This window comes from Pseudorasbora parva, chromosome 20 (genome assembly GCF_024679245.1).
Source record: "Pseudorasbora parva isolate DD20220531a chromosome 20, ASM2467924v1, whole genome shotgun sequence".
Taxonomy (NCBI): domain Eukaryota; kingdom Metazoa; phylum Chordata; class Actinopteri; order Cypriniformes; family Gobionidae; genus Pseudorasbora; species Pseudorasbora parva.
Window position 1 is genome coordinate 43,024,203 of NC_090191.1, and position 12,579 is coordinate 43,036,781.

The 12,579-nt window shown below is 45.8% G+C and overlaps 1 protein-coding gene across 9 annotated transcripts in view; it reads left to right on the forward strand.

Moving 5' to 3' along the window:
- pthlha (parathyroid hormone-like hormone a) overlaps positions 1–12,579 on the forward strand; it is a 235,193-nt gene that overhangs the window by 53,152 nt on the left and 169,462 nt on the right. The window lies entirely within an intron of this gene.

The window sequence follows — 12,579 nt, forward strand, 5'->3', positions numbered from 1 at the left end:
AGGGATATTTTGATACAGCGAGAGAAGACGTTGATGACGTGCTTTTCCTTTATTTGGGAAAGAAAGGAGAATGTGTATCGCTATCTCTACAGGAACTCATGAGCCTTTAGCACACACAGACTGACCTGAAGAATTAACTCGCATTTATGAAACCGCCAACTTCAGTGGAGCTTTAAGCCTCGTTTATACTCGACGCGTCTGCAAGAGCGCGCGGCAAAACTGACGTTGACGCGGAGTGCGTGAGACCCCGTTTCGCTTGGTGCTGTGCACGTCACATTTTTACAATTTGCGCGCGGCTCCGCAACCGAAGGCATGATTCGAGTTCCAGACGAATCTGGCTGAGCCTGACGTCTCCTGCATGATGAGTTTAAACTCCTCATCAATCGGACGGGCCGCGCAGTCAGCGAGAGAGGCGGGGAAAACAAACAAGCATGCAAATGGAAATTGTCGCGGCCGGAACAATTATCCAGCCAATTTTTTTTATTGTGCAATTAATTGATTTATTGACTATCGCGACATTAAATATTATTTCAAAATCACTTGCATGCATTACAGCTTCATATTTATACTTGAGAACGCTTTGACCCGCTACCACTGCTACTCTGCTCTGATTGGTCAGATGGCCCAGTCTGTTGTGATTGGTCTACTCTGCTCTGATTGGTCAGATGGCCCAGTCTGTTGTGATTGGTCTACTCTGCTCTAATTGGTCAGGTGGCCCAGTCTGTTGTGATTGGTCTACTCTGCTCTGATTGGTCAGATGGCCCAGTCTGTTGTGATTGGTCTACTCTGCTCTGATTGGTCAGGTGGCCCAGTCTGTTGTGATTGGTCTACTCTGCTCTGATTGGTCAGGTGGCCCAGTCTGTTGTGATTGGTCTATTCTACACTGATTGGTCAGGTGGCCCAGTCTGTTGTGATTGGTCTACTCTGCTCTGATAGGTCAGGTGGCCCAGTCTGTTGTGATTGGTCTACTCTGCTCTGATTGGTCAGATGGCCCAGTCTGTTGTGATTGGTCTACTCTGCTCTGATAGGTCAGGTGGCCCAGTCTGTTGTGATTGGTCTACTCTGCTCTGATTGGTCAGATGGCCCAGTCTGTTGTGATTGGTCTACTCTGCTCTGATTGGTCAGATGGCCCAGTCTGTTGTGATTGGTCTACTCTGCTCTGATAGGTCAGGTGGCCCAGTCTGTTGTGATTGGTCTACTCTGCTCTGATAGGTCAGGTGGCCCAGTCTGTTGTGATTGGTCTACTCTGCTCTGATAGGTCAGGTGGCCCAGTCTGTTGTGATTGGTCTACTCTGCTCTGATTGGTCAGATGGCCCAGTCTGTTGTGATTGGTCTACTCTGCTCTGATAGGTCAGGTGGCCCAGTCTGTTGTGATTGGTCTACTCTGCTCTGATTGGTCAGATGGCCCAGTCTGTTGTGATTGGTCTACTCTGCTCTGATAGGTCAGATGGCTCAGTCTGTTGTGATTGGTCTACTCTGCTCTGATTGGTCAGATGGCTCAGTCTGTTGTGATTGGTCTACTCTGCTCTGATAGGTCAGGTGGCCCAGTCTGTTGTGATTGGTCTACTCTGCTCTGATTGGTCAGATGGCCCAGTCTGTTGTGATTGGTCTACTCTGCTCTGATAGGTCAGGTGGCCCAGTCTGTTGTGATTGGTCTACTCTGCTCTGATTGGTCAGATGGCTCAGTCTGTTGAGATTGGTCTACTCTGCTCTGATAGGTCAGGTGGCCCAGTCTGTTGTGATTGGTCTACTCTGCTCTGATTGGTCAGATGGCTCAGTCTGTTGTGATTGGTCTACTCTGCTCTGATAGGTCAGGTGGCCCAGTCTGTTGTGATTGGTCTACTCTGCTCTGATTGGTCAGATGGCCCAGTCTGTTGTGATTGGTCTACTCTGCTCTGATTGGTCAGGTGGCCCAGTCTGTTGTGATTGGTCTACTCTGCTCTGATTGGTCAGATGGCTCAGTCTGTTGTGATTGGTCTACTCCGCTCTGATAGGTCAGGTGGCCCAGTCTGTTGTGATTGGTCTACTCTGCTCTGATTGGTCAGATGGCCCAGTCTGTTGTGATTGGTCTACTCTGCTATGATTGGTCAGATGGCCCAGTCTGTTGTGATTGGTCTACTCTGCTCTGATTGGTCAGATGGCCCAGTCTGTTGTGATTGGTCTACTCTGCTCTGATTGGTCAGATGGCCCAGTCTGTTGTGATTGGTCTACTCTGCTCTGATTGATCAGGTGGTCCAGTCTGTTGTGATTGGTCTATTCTACACTGATTGGTCAGGTGGCCCAGTCTGTTGTGATTGGTCTACTCTGCTCTGATTGGTCAGATGGCCCAGTCTGTTGTGATTGGTCTACTCTGCTCTGATTGGTCAGATGGCTCAGTCTGTTGTGATTGGTCTACTCTGCTCTGATAGGTCAGGTGGCCCAGTCTGTTGTGATTGGTCTACTCTGCTCTGATTGGTCAGATGGCCCAGTCTGTTGTGATTGGTCTACTCTGCTCTGATTGGTCAGGTGGCCCAGTCTGTTGTGATTGGTCTACTCTGCTCTGATTGGTCAGATGGCCCAGTCTGTTGTGATTGGTCTACTCTGCTCTGATTGGTCTCAAATGGCCCAGTCTGTTGTGATTGGTCTACTCTGCTCTGATTGGTCAGATGGCTCAGTCTGTTGAGATTGGTCTACTCTGCTCTGATAGGTCAGGTGGCCCAGTCTGTTGTGATTGGTCTACTCTGCTCTGATTGGTCAGATGGCTCAGTCTGTTGTGGTTGGTCTACTCTGCTCTGATAGGTCAGGTGGCCCAGTCTGTTGTGATTGGTCTACTCTGCTCTGATTGGTCAGATGGCCCAGTCTGTTGTGATTGGTCTACTCTGCTCTGATTGGTCAGGTGGCCCAGTCTGTTGTGATTGGTCTACTCTGCTCTGATTGGTCAGATGGCTCAGTCTGTTGTGATTGGTCTACTCTGCTCTGATAGGTCAGGTGGCCCAGTCTGTTGTGATTGGTCTACTCTGCTCTGATTGGTCAGATGGCCCAGTCTGTTGTGATTGGTCTACTCTGCTATGATTGGTCAGATGGCCCAGTCTGTTGTGATTGGTCTACTCTGCTCTGATTGGTCAGATGGCCCAGTCTGTTGTGATTGGTCTACTCTGCTCTGATTGGTCAGATGGCCCAGTCTGTTGTGATTGGTCTACTCTGCTCTGATTGATCAGGTGGTCCAGTCTGTTGTGATTGGTCTATTCTACACTGATTGGTCAGGTGGCCCAGTCTGTTGTGATTGGTCTACTCTGCTCTAATTGGTCAGGTGGCCCAGTCTGTTGTGATTGGTCTACTCTGCTCTGATTGATCAGGTGGTCCAGTCTGTTGTGATTGGTCTACTCTGCTCTGATTGGTCAGGTGGCCCAGTCTGTTGTGATTGGTCTACTCTGCTCTGATTGATCAGGTGGTCCAGTCTGTTGTGATTGGTCTATTCTACACTGATTGGTCAGGTGGCTCAGTCTGTTGTGATTGGTCTACTCTGCTCTGATTGGTCAGATGGCCCAGTCTGTTGTGATTGGTCTACTCTGCTCTGATTGATCAGGTGGTCCAGTCTGTTGTGATTGGTCTATTCTACACTAATTGGTCAGGTGGCTCAGTCTGTTGTGATTGGTCTACTCTGCTCTGATTGGTCAGATGGCTCAGTCTGTTGTGATTGGTCTACTCTGCTCTGATAGGTCAAGTGGCCCAGTCTGTTGTGATTGGTCTACTCTGCTCTGATTGGTCAGATGGCCCAGTCTGTTGTGATTGGTTTGTATATTGGGTAGTATTGGGTATTGGGTGGATTTTTACCATTACAGGCTGTTTTTTTTACACACACAGAATTTTAAAAGTGAATTTTGCTTAACAGGTCCCCTTTAATGAAAAAGTTCAAAGGGATTCGTCTCACAATGAACATTGGGAATCCCTAAAGTTGATAATCAAGACTTTCGACTGAGTAATTCTGTCACGCGTCTTGGTTTCCAGATCATTTTGACAACGGCTTCTGTTCACACATAATCCTCTAAATGGAAAAATGCTGTAACATATGCGGTTATAGTTTCCATTTTATTCATTTTACTTGATCTTGCCAAAGAATGAGACCAAAAAAACTGAACAGAAAATCCAAAGATTGCAAAAAGTCCAAATGTGATCCTGTACATCCCAAGATCACTGGAACAAAAATCTCTCCAAACATGTGATGAAAAGAGAGATAAAGAGGGAAATGTGGCCAAAGAACATTGGCAAGAGAGTCGCTTTTCTTTCGCTCAAGTGCTTTATTGCATTAAAGAGCACATTTGAAGTAAATTCAACGACAAAATAAAGCGTCAGATCGAGGTACAGAGGAAAGGGTGGGTTGAGGTACAAGCTATGCAGGAAAATAACGCTTGGCGCATGTTTGTCTTAATCCTGTCGCCTTTTTCATCCCTAATCCTTACAACAACACAGCCTTCGGGAACTAATAAATGGAAGGATTCAATTTCCTCCGTCCATGCCAAACTCTACACCTCACCTTTGGAGCATGAGGGTCAGACGGGAGAAAAGGGGCTCGACCGGGTTGTTTATATTCAGGGCGTTTTCCCTTTCATTGATATTACAGATCAGCTGGTGCTCAGCACAATCGGCCTGGGTGGGTAAGTATTACAGATAAACCCAAGGTGAGTCGTGTATTATGGATCATATCAAAGGCCTAATTTACCCGTCAGCTGGATTCTGGGATTGAAGGAGCACAAACACAGATGCCATCGTCCTTTGAGCGTGTTTGTACAGTTTTTACATTACGCTTCAAAGCATCCAGACCCCTCCCAAAAGTAGAATCAACAGCAGCCCGTGAGAACGGCCAGCTGAGGAGAGGACCTGATTGAAAGCCGTGCCACTTCGCGCAGCTCATGACTTCAGTTCCTGGCCGGTGGCGGCGGAGATGTGTTTCGCTGATAATGGCCGAGAATTATCCGAGTGTGTGTGGTTTGAGTTAAGGCGGACACAAAAAAACGACTTGTTTTGCAGTGACTGGACTAGTGTAGCACATCTTATTGCATATAAAAACAATCAAAACATTTCTACAGATTTAGATCTGATGAGCATTATGGATTTGCTCATTTTTTGTCATGAAAACATGGATGGCAGTAAGAAATCTACATCAAATGTCCTCGTTTGAGACTGTAGTTAATTTCTGCTGATATAATCATGTTACATGACATCTTTTCCACGGTTGTTATTGTTATAGTCATCTGACCCCATTGGCAGATATTATTCCATGTTCTAAGCATAATTTTTGTAATTTTTTCAAATCATGTATCTATTGAATATCTATATTGAATAGCTATATAGGGGATGGGGAACGATCAGACAGTGCTCTATATAGGGGATGGGGAACGATCAGACAGTGCTCTATATAGGGGATGGGGAACGATCAGACAGTGCACTATATAGGGGATAGGGAACGATCAGACAGTGCTCTATATAGGGGATGGGGAACGATCAGACAGTGCTCTATATAGGGGATGGGGAACGATCAGACAGTGCTCTATATAGGGGATGGGGAACGATCAGACAGTGCTCTATATAGGGGATAGGGAACGATCAGACAGTGCTCTATATAGGGGATAGGGAACGATCAGACAGTGCTTTATATAGGGGATAGGGAACGATCAGACAGTGCTTTATATAGGGGATAGGGAACGATCAGACAGTACTTTATATAGGGGATAGGGAACGATCAGACAGTGCTTTATATAGGGGATAGGGGACGATCAGACAGTGCACGATATAGGGGATAGGGGACGATCAGACAGTGCACGATATAAGGGATAGGGGACGATCAGACAGTGCTCTATATAGGGGATGGGGAACGATCAGACAGTGCACGATATAGGGGATGGGGAACGATCAGACAGTGCTCTATATAGGGGATGGGGAACGATCAGACAGTGCACGATATAGGGGATAGGGAACGATCAGCCAGTGCACTATATAGGGGATAGGGAACGATCAGACAGTGCACTATATAGGGGATAGGGAACGATCAGACAGTGCACGATATAGGGGATAGGGGACGATCAGACAGTGCACGATATAGGGGATAGGGGACGATCAGACAGTGCTCTATATAGGGGATAGGGGACGATCAGACAGTGCTCTATATAGGGGATGGGGAACGATCAGACAGTGCACGATATAGTGGATGGGGAACGATCAGACAGTGCTCGATATAGGGGATAGGGAACGATCAGATGGTCCACTATATAGGGGATAGGGAACGATCAGACAGTGCTCTATATAGGGGATAGGGAACGATCAGACAGTGCTCTATATAGGGGATGGGGAACGATCAGACAGTGCACAATATAGGGGATGGGGAACGATCAGACAGTGCTCGATATAGGGGATAGGGAACGATCAGACGGTCCACTATATAGGGGATAGGGAACGATCAGACGGTCCACTATATAGGGGATAGGGAACGATCAGACAGTGCACTATATAGGGGATGGGGAACGATCAGACGGTCCACTATATAGGGGATAGGGAACGATCAGACAGTGCACTATATAGGGGATAGGGAACGATCAGACAGTGCTCTATATAGGGGATGTGGAACGATCAGACGGTCCACTATATAGGGGATAGGGAACGATCAGACGGTCCACTATATAGGGGATGGGGAACGATCAGACAGTGCACTATATAGGGGATGGGGAACGATCAGACGGTCCACTATATAGGGGATAGGGAACGATCAGACGGTCCACTATATAGGGGATAGGGAACGATTAGACAGTGCACTATATAGGGGGTGGGGAACGATCAGACGGTCCACTATATAGGGGATAGGGAACGATCAGACAGTGCACTATATAGGGGATAGGGAATGATCAGACAGTGCTCTATATAGGGGATAGGGAACGATCAGACAGTGCACTATATAGGGGATGGGGAACGATCAGACAGTGCACTATATAGGGGATTGGGAACAATCAGACAGTGCACTATATAGGGGATGGGGAACGATCAGACAGTGCACTATATAGGGGATGTGGAACGATCAGAAAGTGCGCTATACAAGGGATAGGGAACGATCAGACAGTGCTCTATAGGGAATAGGGAACGATCAGACAGAGCTCTATGTAGGGGATAGGGAACGATCAGACAGTGCTCTATATAAGGGATAGGGAACGACCAGACAGTGCACTATATAGGGGATAGGGAACGATCAGACAGTGCTCTATATAGGGGATAGGGAACGTTTAGACAGTGCTCTATATAGGGGATAGGGAACGATCAGTCAGTGCTCTTTATAGGGGATAGGGAACGATCAGACGGTGCTCTATATAAGGGATAGGGAACGATCAGACAGTGCTCTATATAGGGGATAGGGAACGATCAGACAGTGCACTATATAGGGGATGGGGAACGATCAGACAGTGCACTATATAGGGGATTGGGGACGATCAGACAGTGCACTATATAGGGGATGGGGAACAATCAGACAGTGCACTATATAGGGGATGTGGAACGATCAGACAGTGCGCTATATAAGGGATAGGGAACGATCAGACAGTGCTCTATAGGGGAGAGGGAACGATCAGACAGTGCTCTATATAGGGGAGAGGGAACGATCAGACAGTGCACTATATAGGGGATGGGGAACGATCAGACAGTGCACTATATAGGGGATTGGGAACGATCAGACAGTGCACTATATAGGGGATGGGGAACGATCAGACAGTGCACTATATAGGGGATGTGGAACGATCAGACAGTGCGCTATATAAGGGATAGGGAACGATCAGACAGTGCTCTATAAGGGAGAGGGAACGATCAGACAGTGCACTATATAGGGGATAGGGAACGATCAGACAGTGCGCTATATAGGGGATGTGGAACGATCAGATAGTGCGCTATATTAGGGATAGGGAACGATCAGACAGTGCTCTATAGGGGATAGGGAACGATCAGACAGTGCACTATATAGGGGATAGGGAACGATCAGACAGTGCACTATATAGGGGATAGGGAACGATCAGACAGTGCTCTATATAGGGGATAGGGAACGATCAGACAGTGCTCTATATAGGGGATGGGGAACGATCAGACAGTGCACTATATAGGGGATAGGAAATGATCAGACGGTGCTCTATATAGGGGATAGGGAACGATCAGACGGTGCTCTATATAGGGGATATGGAACAATCAGACGGTGCTCTATATAGGGGATAGGGAGCGATCAGACAGAGCACTATATAGGAGATAGGGAACGATCAGACAGTGCTCTATATAGGGGATAGGGAACCATCAGACAGTGCTCTATATAGGGGATAGGGAACAATCAGACAGTGCTCTATATAGGGGATAGGGAACGATCAGACAGTGCTCTATATAGGGGATAGGGAACAATCAGACGGTGCTCTATATAGGGGATAGAGAACGATCAGACGGTGCTCTATATAGGGGATATGGAACAATCAGACAGTGCTCTATATAGGGGATAGGGAGCGATCAGACAGAGCACTATATAGGGGATAGGGAACGATCAGACAGTGCTCTATATAGGGGATAGGGAACCATCAGACAGTGCTCTATATAGGGGATAGGGAACCATCAGACAGTGCTCTATATAGGGGATAGGGAACGATCAGACAGTGCTCTATATAGGGGATAGGGAACGATCAGACGGTGCTCTATATAGGGGATAGAGAACGATCAGACGGTGCTCTATATAAGGGATAGGGAACGATCAGATGGTGCTCTATATAGGGGATAGTGAACGATCAGACAGTGCACTATATAGGGGATAGTGAACGATCAGACGGTGCACTATATAGGGGATAGTGAACGATCAGACAGTGCTCTATATAGGGGATAGGGAACGATCAGACGGTGCACTATATAGGGGATAGTGAACGATCAGACGGTGCACTATATAGGGGATAGTGAACGATCAGACGGTGCTCTATATAGGGGATAGTGAACGATCAGACAGTGCTCTATATAGGGGATAGGGAACGATCAGACAGTGCTCTATATAGGGGATAGTGAACGATCAGACAGTGCACTATATAGGGGATAGTGAACGATCAGACGGTGCTCTATATAGGGGATAGTGAACGATCAGACGGTGCACTATATAGGGGATAGCGAACGATCAGACGGTCCACTATATAGGGGATAGTGAACGATCAGACGGTCCACTATATAGGGGATAGTGAACGATCAGACGGTGCACTATATAGGGGATAGTGAACGATCAGACGGTGCTCTATATAGGGGATAGGGAACGATCAGACGGTGCTCTATATAGGGGATAGGGAACGATCAGACAGTGCTCTATATAGGGGATAGAGAACGATCAGACAGTGCTCTATATAGGGGATAGGGAACGATCACATTGAATAATGCTACACATTTCAAGGACCTTTAGTAGGATTTTAAAGCTTCTTTTTTTGTTTTGTAGTCTTCTACAATAGGTTTACATGCATCTAACGTCAAAAACACTTAATTTTTTTATAATGTACTCTGCACATCACCTAATTTCTTAAACCTTCTGTAATTTTACTCTGCTCCAAATAATCAGACGGCCCAGTCTTTTGTGATTGGTCTAACGCTTAAAGCATGTTTCAGAAACAAAACGCCTAATACCATATCTGAAATTTAGCTCCGGAGGCTTGAGTAGACAGTGATAAGAACGATGCCGACCTAACCCTAACTGTATGTTGTCAACACGAACCAAACAAATCTACTAAATCTACAGTGTTTGAAGGCTGGGCAAAGGAGACGCTTTTCGTAGGCAGCCAATGAAGACCATTGGTGGGCATTATGCAAATTTGTTACATAGGTATGTAACAGGAAATGAGACTCGGTTCGGCAGTTCAGAATTAATTCTTTCTTTTATGAGGCAATAACTTTATTTGTAGTATTTAAAACTTTGCAGAGCTTTTACCTTCGCAAACGGCTCACAAAACACGAAAGGGAATGTTCACTAAAAAAAGTGCTTTTGAAGCAAACGTTTCATGATTTAGGCACGTTTAGATTATTGTACGTGAAATCAAGTCAATAATACAGAATAAGAATGTCACTTTTTTGCAGTGTAAAAGAGCAGGAAGGTCTGACCTGCACATTGACATCTGCTCTTTACACTAAAACAAAACCGCTTGAAGGCTTGCTACCTTCCTGACGCCTATAAACAACACAAGGCCTCATTACCAGCCTCAGGTGCTGTTTGTGGCATCGCACCAGCCCTGTCCCTGTCTGTGATCCATGTGGCGGTACTTGACCTTTGTATTTCTGAAACGAGATACAACATCAACAGTGACACGCTCACTGAGAGGCAGAGAATTACACGACTATCCCACTGTCCCGCCACAGGCATTTACCATGTGTCTGCGCACATGACAGAAAGTACTTTAAATTTGGAGTGGCACAGCCACGAGGAAGAAACAACTCTGCACCATGTTGGACACGGAGATGGTCTACAATAAACAAAGGAAAAGATGTTCTAAACACTAGAAAAGCATGTTGATGCGCCAGGTTGTACAAGAAGCAACACCAAATGTTCATCTTTTCAACTGTGGCTTTGCTAACACATTCAAGATCAAAAGCAAATGTGCAAAATACTCCCGTTTTTCTCCATTCTCCATTCCAGATTTTTTTATCTCTCGCCACTCACTTATAGCCATCATGTGCTCCGCCGTGGCCAAAGCTCTCGTTGGTTTATTTGCAAAAAGACATACCAGGAAGTACAACTTCAAACAATGGCCTGAAGTTATAAACCTCATTCCTTTCTATGGCCCACCTGGATGTAGACACCTAGCTATGAAACGGAGGGAAAATTCCTTCGGACGCACATGCCATTTCGAGGACTCACCAAACAAAGACTGTCTGGGATTTTTTGGAAAGGTACAAAAAGAGGAAGAAAAATATCTTGAGTTTATAGAGATGGCTATGTTAGCATTACCAATTTTAGCTCTTCTGAAACAGCTGCAAGACTTCCTGAGTTCTCTGGTACGATGCTGAATGAAGACGACACCGGTAGTGTCACCAGATATACCGATCACACATCTTATTGAATTATATATGCTTGGATTATGAAGCAATAGGAGGAAGAAAGGCCTATATAATGTTGCATTTAAGTTACTAGGTAAATCAGACATTTAAAGTTGGCATGAGTTGGAAATGTGCCTATTTTCTAAATTAACATTACTGATCTTATTGTGCAATGGAAGAAGGTGGTCTTGTCTAGTGAATTATGTTTTCTTTTGCGTCACGTGGCGGGCCGGGTGTGTGTGCGTGGCTTACCTGGGGAACACATGGCCCCAGGATGCACTATGCGGCAATTCAATCGTGCATTTCATTATTTATTTTTACTTCCAAATGTTTAATCATCTGGCCTTTTTACTTTTTGTTGAAATCAAGTCTCTCAAACCACTTGAGGAGGTGATTTAAGACCCATCCGTGATGAGTGTAAATGCATCTGGTTGTTGAAACCACATGTAAATTTTACTCCCAAAATAGTAAAAAAAAAAAGTAGTCATATAAAATAAGGCCTAGGTGATATGGCCAAAAAAATATCTAAATTGCGATATATGGTATACACCAATTAGGCATAATATTATGACCACTGACAGGTGAATAACACGGATTATCTCTTCATCACAGCTCCTGTTAAGTCTAGTTCAGACTGCACGAGTCGGGTCACTGCTCTTTTCACACTGCATGACTATCTGGGTTAGCGTTCAGTCACTGCTGTGTTCACACTGACCGATGGATCGACGACAGATGAGTTCACACTGCGTGACTATACAGGAGGAACAATTGCTGACAACTCACTCTCTCTCCGATGTGCAAACTACGTTTCCCAACTACATGTGCAATGTGAGATCACACGTGCGTCAGACCGGCGTTCTCGTGCGAGACTTGGAATTGTTATTAAAAATGATAAACTGCACAAAGTTTTCTCCAATGTTTGCTCTTGCTGTCTGTGCGCTGATTTGTGGAGAAAAAGAAAAAAGATTATGGCGGAGGAAATTGTTGGAGAGACGGAGCAAGGATTGTGTTCTGCAAAAACAGTTTGAGGTAAATAAACAATTTTGTAATGTGCTGCTGCTGCGACTGGATGTGCAAATGTTTGGCCTTTGTTTCTGTTTGAGAGAATTGTAAATATATCTATTAAAGTACTGATATTCTGCTCTATAACGCCTCCCTGAACCTCCCGCTGCCCTGTATCTCACTCTCTCATTGGCTATCGGTCATCGCCGACGTAATGTTCTGCTGGGAAACCTTGGGTCCTCCATCCATGTGGATGTTACTTTGACACGCTCCACCTACCTAAGCACTGCTGAGACCATGTTCAGCCTTTGATGGAAACGGTATTCTGGTGGCTGTGGCTCTTCCAGCAGGATAATGCTCCTGACACAAAGCACAGATGCTTCAGGAATGGTTTGAGGAGCACAACAACCAGTTTGAGGCGTCGACTCGGCCTCCAGATTCCCCAGATCTCAATCCAATCGAGCATCTGTGGGATGAGCTGAACAAACAAGTCCGATCCATGGAGGCCCCACCTCACAACTTACAGGACTTAAA